Source organism: Triturus cristatus, chromosome 12 (assembly GCF_964204655.1).
Source record: "Triturus cristatus chromosome 12, aTriCri1.1, whole genome shotgun sequence".
In the NCBI taxonomy this organism is placed as follows: domain Eukaryota; kingdom Metazoa; phylum Chordata; class Amphibia; order Caudata; family Salamandridae; genus Triturus; species Triturus cristatus.
The window spans coordinates 727,346,826-727,362,319 of NC_140595.1; the positions used below are offsets into that span (position 1 = coordinate 727,346,826).

The window sequence follows — 15,494 nt, forward strand, 5'->3', positions numbered from 1 at the left end:
GTAACTCGAATTTCCTTCCATGGGATATCATTGCCTGCTTTTTGCTGAAAATTTTCTAAGTGTCGATTTTTGAAACTTACAAATATTCTTTAAAAATCGTACCAACTGTGAAAACGTAATTGTTTACCTGTTTTAGATAGATGTCCCAGTACTGAGCCTAGGAGCCCAGCACTGGATTACAAAAGTAACGAGAACGTACTTTACCCGTAACTTGAATTTTCTTCCATAGGAAACCATTGACTGTTTTTCTGTGAAATTTCTTCTAAGTGTCGATTTTGCAAACATGTAAATATTCCTTAAAAATCGCCTGTATAACTTAAACGCAGTTTCTCAACTGCTTACAGGTGGTACAGTAGTGCTGGATCTAGGATCCAACACTGACCTAGAAAAAGTAACCATAATCCCACTTACCTGCTAAGTGAATTTCCTTCCATAGGATAACGTTGGTATTTTGATCAGCAAAAGTTTCTAAGTGTCAACTTTTAAAATAGCAAAATATTGCTTAAAAATCCCAACAGTAACTAAAACGAATTTACTCACTTGTTTCCAAGAACTGTCCCAGGACTGAATCTAGGATCCAGTCCTGGATTTAGAAAAGTAATCCTGAAAGTAATTAATTGCATATAACTTAAAATTCCCATTGAGCTCAATGTATTATTGTGATTCAAATTGTGTTGCCTATTGCAATAAACTGTAACTATGACCTGCAAAAGTCAATTGCCTATTGCAAAGTATTTAACTAAAGCATCTCATTCTGAGAAAGTATATTTTGATACCTATTGTTGGTTCTAAAATGAAACAACAATATCTTTTGTATGCAAACCAATGGCCTAGAGTTCAGTTCTTGAGTGTGTGAGACCATTTGCTGACTGAGTGTGTACAACAAATGTTTTACACTGTACTCTGATACTGCCTTACTGCTCGGCAAGCTACCACTTTAGAGAGTAAGGTTATATCTAACTTTAGCCTCTGCCAAACCTCTGGGGACTGGGGACTCTGTGCACACTGTACCTATTTGGGAACAGTATATACAGAGCCACTTTCTCACAGTAGTGATAAAGTGATTAGAGTCCTAAGGCCAACATAAAGATACAGCAAAACGTGAGTTGAAAATCAAAAAGGTTGCTGGTAGGCCACCTTAAGGATGCCAGGTCTAACAAAAACTGAACTAAGGATAACATGAGTAAAACATCAGGTTTCTCTACTGCATTTGGTGAGACAAGTGGGCCTTCTTTTATCTTCCATTCAAGCAATCTTTGACAGACCCCTTTATTATAGAGCTATTCAAGGATTAAAGATAAGGCACTTACAAAGGAGTCCCAAATACTCAGAGATGGTTGACTTCTGTAATATGGGTTGTAGACTAAAAGCAGCGCAAAAACAGAGTGCAACAGGGTCCAAAAAACTTGAGTGCCACAAGAGAGTTTGAATGCAAGCGTATCCTTTTACAGATCCAGAGATATACTCATGCAATTTTTGTTTTTAGGACAGAACGTGCATGATGAAAAAAACATTGTTTTTAAAAAGCGCATTGCAGAATATCAGTACTTTGATGTGGGAAAACTTCAAAACTTTCAAACAAAATATTTGTACACAGCTTACAGCAAGTTGTTGTGGCCGAGTGGTTAAGGCGATGGACTAGAAATCCATTGGGGTATCCCCGCGCAGGTTCGAATCCTGCCAACAACGAGAATCTTTTTATTATCGGCTACAATTTCAGAAGTTAACCTTTAGTATTTCTTCCATTTCAGTTTTATAAATAGGTGGCTTATTTTTGTGTCACTATTGCCTCTCCACATATTTGTTATCGCTACCTCTTTCATGTCTTTGCTACACCTCATTCCTACTTTAGCACTGGTGTAAACGCTTCAAATTATTATACGGTTGCTCTCTCATTCATACCTGCGCATGCACTTGAAAGTTACTTTACCAATAAAAGACGCAAAGGGAGAAATAGAACAAAAGTGCTGGCTGGATTGGCAAACACACTTCATAAAACTGCATTTTCTTTTTTATTCTCCCCCGTGTTACATGCTTAACCTCCCCATGTGTAATTTCTCTTAACCTGCTGTCCCAGGAAGAGAATTTCATCTACAGGCTCTTTCTGTGTTTTTTTCCCTAGTCTGTCTTTCCCATTTCTTAGCTGTGTAACTGTTCCTTTACGCGCTCTATTTAAACGCCATCAATCTCATTTGAGCTCCTTGCTCCCGCTTCTGTTTTCTCCACCTCTCATACTGCCAGTTCTCTCTTTCTCTGTGGTTGGTGGCTACTTTCCTGAGCTTCCGAAGCCACGTGGTTCCTGCCTCTTGTTGTCAGACTTGAATTGGAAAAGGAACCATATTAACAAGCCTTTACCACTCACACACGGCGGAAGTTTATACTTTAATTCAGTGAGCTAAGAAAAGCGTGTTGTGGGTCCCCTACGAGCCATGGTGCTTGCTTCATCATGATTTGGCACCAGTCATTAGCCGCAGCTCTGCTAATGAGCCACGGAGGTCAGTTTCAATATTTACTCAAAAACATAACCATGCAGCCCACCCCTCAACTGTGTATTTATCTTGCTTTTCTGCTGTTCGTGTGATTAGCTGGGAGGAGCTCACGGCGACATCCTCCCTATAAAAGTGTAGATGGATCACTCTCTAACTCTTTCTTGCTTCACACACAAATGGCTTGAAAGGTGCAGGGAAGATGCAGGTCTAATAGACAGAATAGAAGGTCTGTGCCAGGTGGGTTTCTCTGCATTGGTGTCCCATCACAGGTCCGCAAGTGTAATGTGTGATCTTTGACTCCTGGCATTTCACAAGCAGGCGGCCAGGAAACGGTTTCAGCCTATCAACCACTGAGGAGACGCAGCCTCTGAATGAGGAATGAGGAAGCAATGAATACATCCAGCCTATCACAGGAACAGCCCTGAGTGTTCCGAATTATAAATTCTCCATGTCACTGTATGTCGTTGAGCCCAAGTAGCTCGCAGTGATCGTATAGTGGTTAGTACTCTGCGTTGTGGCCGCAGCAACCTCGGTTCGAATCTGAGTCACGGCATTGTGGTTGGCCATGTCACGGCAGTTGGGTGTTAATTTTACAGTATTAGCAAATGTACCAGTGGTTTTTGTAAAATGTCTATTAAAAACAGATCCTTTCAAATATTTAAACCATCTAACAACAAATGATTTAAACTCGCATGATTATAAGCTGTAGCTATAATGTATTTACTTACATAAATTATCGTTCTTGAACCTATTGGGGGTGGAGGGGGAGCGGAGATCACCCCCCAGGTGCAGTTGAGTGACCTGTGTTGTGGCTCTCTAGAGGGAAGGCACACATTTTGCTGTCACCCAGCCCAATCCAGACGTGTATTGGGGCCAGGTTTCAGGCAAATAGAGCAGTAAGTGCAGAGAAATGTTCACTCTCTAAAAGTGGCATTTCTAAAATAGTAAAGTTAAATCCAACCTCACCAGTAAGTAGGATTTTCAATAAATAAATAAAGCTACTCCTCTCCGATATGGAATTACCAAATTAAAAGTATAGGGGAATACACAGAGCTAACCTATGAGAGGGGTAGACCTCACAGTAGTGAAAAATGAAATAGACTGTTTGGTACTTACAGGACACGCGAACCACCAAAGTACATAGCTTATTTTTAACTTACATAGCATCATGCACCTAGGACTACCTAGGGCCTACCTTAGGTGTAAATTATATGTAATAAAAGGGGAGTTTAAGGCTTGGCAAGTAGGCTGGGACTCCCCTGGGAGACCCTGAGTCTATGCCCAGAACCATAACTCTGCCAGTCGAGTACTTACCTAAAAGCCGATAACTCACTTTTCTTCCATAGGCTAACATTGAGTGGTTTCACTTGGAAATTCTTCTAAGTGGTGTGGAGTTTTGGAACTTTAAAATATTCATCTAAAATCAGCCGAACAACGAATTCTGATTTACTCACCTGTTATCAGGAGAGACCTCAGTGCTGCATCTTGGAGCTCGGTACTGACCCTGAAAAGTAATTTTAACCGTACTTACCAGTAACTCGAATTTCCTTCCATGGGATATCATTGCCTGCTTTTTGCTGAAAATTTTCTAAGTGTCGATTTTTGAAACTTACAAATATTCTTTAAAAATCGTACCAACTGTGAAAACGTAATTGTTTACCTGTTTTAGATAGATGTCCCAGTACTGAGCCTAGGAGCCCAGCACTGGATTACAAAAGTAACGAGAACGTACTTTACCCGTAACTTGAATTTTCTTCCATAGGAAACCATTGACTGTTTTTCTGTGAAATTTCTTCTAAGTGTCGATTTTGCAAACATGTAAATATTCCTTAAAAATCGCCTGTATAACTTAAACGCAGTTTCTCAACTGCTTACAGGTGGTACAGTAGTGCTGGATCTAGGATCCAACACTGACCTAGAAAAAGTAACCATAATCCCACTTACCTGCTAAGTGAATTTCCTTCCATAGGATAACGTTGGTATTTTGATCAGCAAAAGTTTCTAAGTGTCAACTTTTAAAATAGCAAAATATTGCTTAAAAATCACAACAGTAACTAAAACGAATGTACTCACTTGTTTCCAAGAACTGTCCCAGGACTGAATCTAGGATCCAGTCCTGGATTTAGAAAAGTAATCCTGAAAGTAATTAATTGCATATAACTTAAAATTCCCATTGAGCTCAATGTATTATTGTGATTCAAATTGTGTTGCCTATTGCAATAAACTGTAACTATGACCTGCAAAAGTCAATTGCCTATTGCAAAGTATTTAACTAAAGCATCTCATTCTGAGAAAGTATATTTTGATACCTATTGTTGGTTCTAAAATAAAACAACAATATCTTTTGTATGCAAACCAATGGCCTAGAGTTCAGTTCTTGAGTGTGTGAGACCATTTGCTGACTGAGTGTGTACAACAAATGTTTTACACTGTACTCTGATACTGCCTTACTGCTCGGCAAGCTACCACTTTAGAGAGTAAGGTTATATCTAACTTTAGCCTCTGCCAAACCTCTGGGGACTGGGGACTCTGTGCACACTGTACCTATTTGGGAACAGTATATACAGAGCCACTTTCTCACAGTAGTGATAAAGTGATTAGAGTCCTAAGGCCAACATAAAGATACAGCAAAACGTGAGGTGAAAAGCAAAACGGTTGCTGGTAGGCCACCTTAAGGATGCCAGGTCTAACAAAAACTGAACTAAGGATAACATGAGTAAAACATCAGGTTTCTCTACTGCATTTGGTGAGACAAGTGGGCCTTCTTTTATCTTCCATTCAAGCAATCTTTGACAGACCCCTTTATTATAGAGATTTTCAAGGATTAAAGATAAGGCACTTACAAAGGAGTCCCAAATACTCAGAGATGGTTGACTTCTGTAATATGGGTCGTAGACTAAAAGCAGCGCAAAAACAGAGTGCAACAGGGTCCAAAAAACTTGAGTGCCACAAGAGAGTTTGAATGCAAGCGTATCCTTTTACAGATCCAGAGATATACTCATGCAATTTTTGTTTTTAGGACAGAACGTGCATGATGAAAAAAACATTGTTTTTAAAAAGCGCATTGCAGAATATCAGTACTTTGATGTGGGAAAACTTCAAAACTTTCAAACAAAATATTTGTAGGCAGCTTACAGCAAGTTGTTGTGGCCGAGTGGTTAAGGCGATGGACTAGAAATCCATTGGGGTATCCCCGCGCAGGTTCGAATCCTGCCAACAACGAGAATCTTTTTATTATCGGCTACAATTTCAGAAGTTAACCTTTAGTATTTCTTCCATTTCAGTTTTATAAATAGGTGGCTTATTTTTGTGTCACTATTGCCTCTCCACATATTTGTTATCGCTACCTCTTTCATGTCTTTGCTACACCTCATTCCTACTTTAGCACTGGTGTAAACGCTTCAAATTATTATACGGTTGCTCTCTCATTCATACCTGCGCATGCACTTGAAAGTTACTTTACCAATAAAAGACGCAAAGAGAGAAATAGAACAAAAGTGCTGGCTTGATTGGCAAACACACTTCATAAAACTGCATTTTCTTTTTTATTCTCCCCCGTGTTACATGCTTAACCTCCCTATGTGTAATTTCTCTTAACCTGCTGTCCCAGGAAGAGAATTTCATCTACAGGCTCTTTCTGTGTTTTTTTCCCTAGTCTGTTTTTCCCATTTCTTAGCTGTGTAACTGTTCCTTTACGCGCTCTATTTAAACGCCATCAATCTCATTTGAGCTCCTTGCTCCCGCTTCTGTTTTCTCCACCTCTCATACTGCCAGTTCTCTCTTTCTCTGTGGTTGGTGGCTACTTTCCTGAGCTTCCGAAGCCACGTGGTTCCTGCCTCTTGTTGTCAGACTTGAATTGGAAAAGGAACCATATTAACAAGCCTTTACCACTCACACACGGCGGAAGTTTATACTTTAATTCAGTGAGCTAAGAAAAGCGTGTTGTGGGTCCCCTACGAGCCATGGTGCTTGCTTCATCATGATTTGGCACCAGTCATTAGCCGCAGCTCTGCTAATGAGCCACTGAGGTCAGTTTCAATATTTACTCAAAAACATAACCATGCAGCCCACCCCTCAACTGTGTATTTATCTTGCTTTTCTGCTGTTCGTGTGATTAGCTGGGAGGAGCTCACGGCGTCATCCTCCCTATAAAAGTGTAGATGGATCACTCTCTAACTCTTTCTTGCTTCACATACAAATGGCTTGAAAGGTGCAGGGAAGATGCAGGTCTAATAGACAGAATAGAAGGTCTGTGCCAGGTGGGTTTCTCTGCATTGGTGTCCCATCACAGGTCCGCAAGTGTAATGTGTGATCTTTGACGCCTGGCATTTCACAAGCAGGCGGCCAGGAAACAGTTTCAGCCTATCAACCACTGAGGAGACGCAGCCTCTGAATGAGGAATGAGGAAGCAATGAATACATCCAGCCTATCACAGGAACAGCCCTGAGTGTTCCGAATTATAAATTCTCCATGTCACTGTATGTCGTTGAGCCCAAGTAGCTCGCCGTGATCGTATAGTGGTTAGTACTCTGCGTTGTGGCCGCAGCAACCTCGGTTCGAATCTGAGTCACGGCATTGTGGTTGGCCATGTCACGGCAGTTGGGTGTTAATTTTACAGAATTAGCAAATGTACCAGTGGTTTTTGTAAAATGTCTATTAAAAACAGATCCTTTCAAATATTTAAACCATCTAACAACAAATGATTTAAACTCGCATGATTATAAGCTGTAGCTATAATGTATTTACTTACATAAATTATCGTTCTTGAACCTATTGGGGGTGGAGGGGGAGCGGAGATCACCCCCCAGGTGCAGTTGAGTGACCTGTGTTGTGGCTCTCTAGAGGGAAGGCACACATTTTGCTGTCACCCAGCCCAATCCAGACGTGTATTGGGGCCAGGTTTCAGGCAAATAGAGCAGTAAGTGCAGAGAAATGTTCACTCTCTAAAAGTGGCATTTCTAAAATAGTAAAGTTAAATCCAACCTCACCAGTAAGTAGGATTTTCAATAAATAAATAAAGCTACTCCTCTCCGATATGGAATTACCAAATTAAAAGTATAGGGGAAAACACAGAGCTAACCTATGAGAGGGGTAGACCTCACAGTAGTGAAAAATGAAATAGACTGTTTGGTACTTACAGGACACGCGAACCACCAAATACATATCTTATTTTTTACTTACATAGCATCATGCACCTAGGACTACCTAGGGCCTACCTTAGGTGTAAATTATATGTAATAAAAGGGGAGTTTAAGGCTTGGCAAGTAGGCTGGGACTCCCCTGGGAGACCCCTGAGTCTATGCCCAGAACCATAACTCTGCCAGTCGAGTACTTACCTAAAAGCCGATAACTCACTTTTCTTCCATAGGCTAACATTGAGTGGTTTCACGTGGAAATTCTTCTAAGTGGTGTGGAGTTTTGGAACTTTAAAATATTCATCTAAAATCAGCCGAACAACGAATTCTGATTTACTCACCTGTTATCAGGAGAGACCTCAGTGCTGCATCTTGGAGCTCGGTACTGACCCTGAAAAGTAATTTTAACCGTACTTACCAGTAACTCGAATTTCCTTCCATGGGATATCATTGCCTGCTTTTTGCTGAAAATTTTCTAAGTGTCGATTTTTGAAACTTACAAATATTCTTTAAAAATCGTACCAACTGTGAAAACGTAATTGTTTACCTGTTTTAGATAGATGTCCCAGTACTGAGCCTAGGAGCCCAGCACTGGATTACAAAAGTAACGAGAACGTACTTTACCCGTAACTTGAATTTTCTTCCATAGGAAACCATTGACTGTTTTTCTGTGAAATTTCTTCTAAGTGTCGATTTTGCAAACATGTAAATATTCCTTAAAAATCGCCTGTATAACTTAAACGCAGTTTCTCAACTGCTTACAGGTGGTACAGTAGTGCTGGATCTAGGATCCAACACTGACCTAGAAAAAGTAACCATAATCCCACTTACCTGCTAAGTGAATTTCCTTTCATAGGATAACGTTGGTATTTTGATCAGCAAAAGTTTCTAAGTGTCAACTTTTAAAATAGCAAAATATTGCTTAAAAATCCCAACAGTAACTAAAACGAATTTACTCACTTGTTTCCAAGAACTGTCCCAGGACTGAATCTAGGATCCAGTCCTGGATTTAGAAAAGTAATCCTGAAAGTAATTAATTGCATATAACTTAAAATTCCCATTGAGCTCAATGTATTATTGTGATTCAAATTGTGTTGCCTATTGCAATAAACTGTAACTATGACCTGCAAAAGTCAATTGCCTATTGCAAAGTATTTAACTAAAGCATCTCATTCTGAGAAAGTATATTTTGATACCTATTGTTGGTTCTAAAATGAAACAACAATATCTTTTGTATGCAAACCAATGGCCTAGAGTTCAGTTCTTGAGTGTGTGAGACCATTTGCTGACTGAGTGTGTACAACAAATGTTTTACACTGTACTCTGATACTGCCTTACTGCTCGGCAAGCTACCACTTTAGAGAGTAAGGTTATATCTAACTTTAGCCTCTGCCAAACCTCTGGGGACTGGGGACTCTGTGCACACTGTACCTATTTGGGAACAGTATATACAGAGCCACTTTCTCACAGTAGTGATAAAGTGATTAGAGTCCTAAGGCCAACATAAAGATACAGCAAAACGTGAGTTGAAAATCAAAAAGGTTGCTGGTAGGCCACCTTAAGGATGCCAGGTCTAACAAAAACTGAACTAAGGATAACATGAGTAAAACATCAGGTTTCTCTACTGCATTTGGTGAGACAAGTGGGCCTTCTTTTATCTTCCATTCAAGCAATCTTTGACAGACCCCTTTATTATAGAGCTTTTCAAGGATTAAAGATAAGGCACTTACAAAGGAGTCCCAAATACTCAGAGATGGTTGACTTCTGTAATATGGGTCGTAGACTAAAAGCAGCGCAAAAACAGAGTGCAACAGGGTCCAAAAAACTTGAGTGCCACAAGAGAGTTTGAATGCAAGCGTATCCTTTTACAGATCCAGAGATATACTCATGCAATTTTTGTTTTTAGGACAGAACGTGCATGATGAAAAAAACATTGTTTTTAAAAAGCGCATTGCAGAATATCAGTACTTTGATGTGGAAAAACTTTCAAACAAAATATTTGTAAGCAGCTTACAGCAAGTTGTTGTGGCCGAGTGGTTAAGGCGATGGACTCGAAATCCATTGGGGTATCCCCGCGCAGGTTCGAATCCTGCCAACAACGAGAATCTTTTTATTATCGGCTACAATTTCAGAAGTTAACCTTTAGTATTTCTTCCATTTCAGTTTTATAAATAGGTGGCTTATTTTTGTGTCACTATTGCCTCTCCACATATTTGTTATCGCTACCTCTTTCATGTCTTTGCTACACCTCATTCCTACTTTAGCACTGGTGTAAACGCTTCAAATTATTATACCGTTGCTCTCTCATTCATACCTGCGCATGCACTTGAAAGTTACTTTACCAATAAAAGACGCAAAGAGAGAAATAGAACAAAAGTGCTGGCTGGATTGGCAAACACACTTCATAAAACTGCATTTTCTTTTTTATTCTCCCCGTGTTACATGCTTAACCTCCCCATGTGTAATTTCTCTTAACCTGCTGTCCCAGGAAGAGAATTTCATCTACAGGCTCTTTCTGTGTTTTTTTCCCTAGTCTGTCTTTCCCATTTCTTAGCTGTGTAACTGTTCCTTTACGCGCTCTATTTAAACGCCATCAATCTCATTTGAGCTCCTTGCTCCCGCTTCTGTTTTCTCCACCTCTCATACTGCCAGTTCTCTCTTTCTCTGTGGTTGGTGGCTACTTTCCTGAGCTTCCGAAGCCACGTGGTTCCTGCCTCTTGTTGTCAGACTTGAATTGGAAAAGGAAGCATATTAACAAGCCTTTACCACTCACACACGGCGGAAGTTTATACTTTAATTCAGTGAGCTAAGAAAAGCGTGTTGTGGGTCCCCTACGAGCCATGGTGCTTGCTTCATCATGATTTGGCACCAGTCATTAGCCGCAGCTCTGCTAATGAGCCACTGAGGTCAGTTTCAATATTTACTCAAAAACATAACCATGCAGCCCACCCCTCAACTGTGTATTTATCTTGCTTTTCTGCTGTTCGTGTGATTAGCTGGGAGGAGCTCACGGCGACATCCTCCCTATAAAAGTGTAGATGGATCACTCTCTAACTCTTTCTTGCTTCACATACAAATGGCTTGAAAGGTGCAGGGAAGATGCAGGTCTAATAGACAGAATAGAAGGTCTGTGCCAGGTGGGTTTCTCTGCATTGGTGTCCCATCACAGGTCCGCAAGTGTAATGTGTGATCTTTGACTCCTGGCATTTCACAAGCAGGCGGCCAGGAAACGGTTTCAGCCTATCAACCACTGAGGAGACGCAGCCTCTGAATGAGGAATGAGGAAGCAATGAATACATCCAGCCTATCACAGGAACAGCCCTGAGTGTTCTGAATTATAAATTCTCCATATCACTGTATGTCGTTGAGCCCAAGTAGCTCGCCGTGATCGTATAGTGGTTAGTACTCTGCGTTGTGGCCGCAGCAACCTCGGTTCGAATCCGAGTCACGGCATTGTGGTTGGCAATGTCACGGCAGTTGGGTGTTAATTTTACAGAATTAGCAAATGTACCAGTGGTTTTTGTAAAATGTCTATTAAAAACAGATCCTTTCAAATATTTAAACCATCTAACAACAAATGATTTAAACTCGCATGATTATAAGCTGTAGCTATAATGTATTTACTTACATAAATTATCGTTCTTGAACCTATTGGGGGTGGAGGGGGAGCGGAGCTCACCCCCCAAGTGCAGTTGAGTGACCTGTGTTGTGGCTCTCTAGAGGGAAGGCACAAATTTTGCTGTCACCCAGCCCAATCCAGACGTGTATTGGGGCCAGGTTTCAGGCAAATAGAGCAGTAAGTGCAGAGACATGTTCACTCTCTAAAAGTGGCATTTCTAAAATAGTAAAGTCAAATCCAACCTCACCAGTAAGTAGGATTTTCAATAAATAAATAAAGCTACTCCTCTCCGATATGGAATTACCAAATAAAAAGTATAGGGGAATACACAGAGCTAACCTATGAGAGGGGTAGACCTCACAGTAGTGAAAAATGAAATAAACTGTTTGGTACTTACAGGACACGCAAACCACCAAAGTACATATCTTATTTTTTACTTACATAGCATCATGCACCTAGGACTACCTAGGGCCTACCTTAGGTATAAATTATATGTAATAAAAGGGGAGTTTAAGGCTTGTCAAGTAGGCTGGGACTCCCCTGGGAGACCCCTAAGTCTATGCCCAGAACCATAACTCTGCCAGTCGAGTACTTACCTAAAAGCCGATAACTCACTTTTCTTCCATAGGCTAACATTCAGTGGTTTCACTTGGAAATTCTTCTAAGTGGTGTGGAGTTTTGGAACTTTAAAATATTCATCTAAAATCAGCCGAACAACGAATTCTGATTTACTCACCTGTTATCAGGAGAGACCTCAGTGCTGCATCTTGGAGCTCAGTACTGACCCTGAAAAGTAATTTTAACCGTATTTACCAGTAACTCGAATTTCCTTCCATGGGATATCATTGCCTGCTTTTTGCTGAAAATTTTCTAAGTGTCGATTTTTGAAACTTACAAATATTCTTTAAAAATCGTACTAACTGTGAAAACGTAATTGTTTACCTGTTTTAGATAGATGTCCCAGTACTGAGCCTAGGAGCCCAGCACTGGATTACAAAAGTAACGAGAACGTACTTTACCCGTAACTTGAATTTTCTTCCATAGGAAACCATTGACTGTTTTTCTGTGAAATTTCTTCTAATTGTCGATTTTGCAAACATGTAAATATTCCTTTAAAAATCGCCTGTATAACTTAAACGCAGTTTCTCAACTGCTTACAGGTGGTACAGTAGTGCTGGATCTAGGATCCAACACTGACCTAGAAAAAGTAACCATAACCCCACTTACCTGCTAAGTGAATTTCCTTCCATAGGATAACATTGGTAATTTGATCAGCAAAAGTTTCTAAGTGTCAACTTTTAAAATAGCTAAATATTGCTTAAAAATCACAACAGTAACTAAAACGAATTTACTCACTTGTTTCCAAGAACTGTCCCAGGACTGAATCTAGGATCCAGTCCTGGATTTAGAAAAGTAATCCTGAAAGTAATTAATTGCATATAACTTAAAATTCCCATTGAGCTCAATGTATTATTGTGATTCAAATTGTGTTGCCTATTGCAATAAACTGTAACTATGACCTGCAAAAGTCAATTGCCTATTGCAAAGTATTTAACTAAAGCATCTCATTCTGAGAAAGTATATTTTGATACCTATTGTTGGTTCTAAAATAAAACAACAATATCTTTTGTATGCAAACCAATGGCCTAGAGTTCAGTTCTTGAGTGTGTGAGAACATTTGCTGACTGAGTGTGTACAAAAAATGTTTTACACTGTACTCTGATACTGCCTTACTGCTCGGCAAGCTACCACTTTAGAGAGTAAGGTTATATCTAACTTTAGCCTCTGCCAAACCTCTGGGGACTGGGGACTCTGTGCACACTGTACCTATTTGGGAACAGTATATACAGAGCCACTTTCTCACAGTAGTGATAAAGTGATTAGAGTCCTAAGGCCAACATAAAGATACTGCAAAACGTGAGGAGAAAAGCAAAAAGGTTGCTGGTAGGCCACCTTAAGGATGCCAGGTCTAACAAAAACTGAACTAAGGATAACATGAGTAAAACATCAGGTTTCTCTACTGCATTTGGTGAGACAAGTGGGCCTTCTTTTATCTTCCATTCAAGCAATCTTTGACAGACCCCTTTATTATAGAGCTTTTCAAGGATTAAAGATAAGGCACTTACAAAGGAGTCCCAAATACTCAGAGATGGTTGACTTCTGTAATATGGGTCGTAGACTAAAAGCAGCGCAAAAACAGAGTGCAACAGGGTCCAAAAAACTTGAGTGCCACAAGAGAGTTTGAATGCAAGCGTATCCTTTTACAGATCCAGAGATATACTCATGCAATTTTTGTTTTTAGGACAGAATGTGCATGATGAAAAAAACATTGTTTTTAAAAAGCGCATTGCAGAATATCAGTACTTTGATGTGGAAAAACTTTCAAACAAAATATTTGTAAGCAGCTTACAGCAAGTTGTTGTGGCCGAGTGGTTAAGGCGATGGACTCGAAATCCATTGGGGTTTCCCCGCGCAGGTTCGAATCCTGCCAGCAACGAGAATCTTTTTATTATCGGCTACAATTTCAGAAGTTAACCTTTAGTATTTCTTCCATTTCAGTTTTATAAATAGGTGGCTTATTTTTGGGTCACTATTGCCTCTCCACATATTTGTTATCGCTACCTCTTTCATGTCTTTGCTACACCTCATTCCTACTTTAGCACTGGTGTAAACGCTTCAAATTATTATACCGTTGCTCTCTCATTCATACCTGCGCATGCACTTGAAAGTTACTTTACCAATAAAAGACGCAAAGAGAGAAATAGAACAAAAGTGCTGGCTGGATTGGCAAACACACTTCATAAAACTGCATTTTCTTTTTTATTCTCCCCCGTGTTACATGCTTAACCTCCCCATGTGTAATTTCTCTTAACCTGCTGTCCCAGGAAGAGAATTTCATCTACAGGCTCTTTCTGTGTTTTTTTCCCTAGTCTGTCTTTCCCATTTCTTAGCTGTGTAACTGTTCCTTTACGCGCTCTATTTAAACGCCATCAATCTCATTTGAGCTCCTTGCTCCCGCTTCTGTTTTCTCCACCTCTCATACTGCCAGTTCTCTCTTTCTCTGTGGTTGGTGGCTACTTTCCTGAGCTTCCGAAGCCACGTGGTTCCTGCCTCTTGTTGTCAGACTTGAATTGGAAAAGGAACTATATTAACAAGCCTTTACCACTCACACACGGCGGAAGTTTATACTTTAATTCAGTGAGCTAAGAAAAGCGTGTTGTGGGTCCCCTACGAGCCATGGTGCTTGCTTCATCATGATTTGGCACCAGTCATTAGCCGCAGCTCTGCTAATGAGCCACTGAGGTCAGTTTCAATATTTACTCAAAAACATAACCATGCAGCCCACCCCTCAACTGTGTATTTATCTTGCTTTTCTGCTGTTCGTGTGATTAGCTGGGAGGAGCTCACGGCGACATCCTCCCTATAAAAGTGTAGATGGATCACTCTCTAACTCTTTCTTGCTTCACATACAAATGGCTTGAAAGGTGCAGGGAAGATGCAGGTCTAATAGACAGAATAGAAGGTCTGTGCCAGGTGGGTTTCTCTGCATTGGTGTCCCATCACAGGTCCACAAGTGTAATGTGTGATCTTTGACTCCTGGCATTTCACAAGCAGGCGGCCAGGAAACGGTTTCAGCCTATCAACCACTGAGGAGACGCAGCCTCTGAATGAGGAATGAGGAAGCAATGAATACATCCAGCCTATCACAGGAACAGCCCTGAGTGTTCCGAATTATAAATTCTCCATGTCACTGTATGTCGTTGAGCCCAAGTAGCTCGCCGTGATCGTATAGTGGTTAGTACTCTGCGTTGTGGCCGCAGCAACCTCGGTTCGAATCCGAGTCACGGCATTGTGGTTGGCAATGTCACGGCAGTTGGGTGTTAATTTTACAGAATTAGCAAATGTACCAGTGGTTTTTGTAAAATGTCTATTAAAAACAGATCCTTTCAAATGTTTAAACCATCTAACAACAAATGATTTAAACTCGCATGATTATAAGCTGTAGCTATAATGTATTTACTTACATAAATTATCGTTCTTGAACCTATTGGGGGTGGAGGGGGAGCGGAGCTCACCCCCCAAGTGCAGTTGAGTGACCTGTGTTGTGGCTCTCTAGAGGGAAGGCACAAATTTTGCTGTCACCCAGCCCAATCCAGACGTGTATTGGGGCCAGGTTTCAGGCAAATAGAGCAGTAAGTGCAGAGACATGTTCACTCTCTAAAAGTGGCATTTCTAAAATAGTAAAGTTAA

The 15,494-nt window shown here is 40.4% G+C and overlaps 6 non-coding genes across 6 annotated transcripts; all 6 read left to right on the forward strand.

Annotated features, from left to right (window-relative positions):
- Positions 1-1,607: 1,607 nt before the first annotated feature.
- On the forward strand, positions 1,608-1,689 carry TRNAS-AGA (transfer RNA serine (anticodon AGA)). Its single transcript has one exon. It is a non-coding gene; the product is annotated as a tRNA-Ser (tRNA).
- Positions 1,690-5,629: 3,940 nt separating this feature from the next.
- On the forward strand, positions 5,630-5,711 carry TRNAS-AGA (transfer RNA serine (anticodon AGA)). The gene has a single exon. It is a non-coding gene; the product is annotated as a tRNA-Ser (tRNA).
- Positions 5,712-9,643: 3,932 nt separating this feature from the next.
- TRNAS-CGA (transfer RNA serine (anticodon CGA)) lies at positions 9,644-9,725 on the forward strand. The gene has a single exon. It is a non-coding gene; the product is annotated as a tRNA-Ser (tRNA).
- Positions 9,726-11,005: 1,280 nt separating this feature from the next.
- On the forward strand, positions 11,006-11,077 carry TRNAH-GUG (transfer RNA histidin (anticodon GUG)). The gene has a single exon. It is a non-coding gene; the product is annotated as a tRNA-His (tRNA).
- A 2,581-nt stretch (positions 11,078-13,658) lies between these two features.
- TRNAS-CGA (transfer RNA serine (anticodon CGA)) lies at positions 13,659-13,740 on the forward strand. Its single transcript has one exon. It is a non-coding gene; the product is annotated as a tRNA-Ser (tRNA).
- A 1,281-nt stretch (positions 13,741-15,021) lies between these two features.
- Positions 15,022-15,093, forward strand: TRNAH-GUG (transfer RNA histidin (anticodon GUG)). The gene has a single exon. It is a non-coding gene; the product is annotated as a tRNA-His (tRNA).
- Positions 15,094-15,494: the final 401 nt, after the last annotated feature.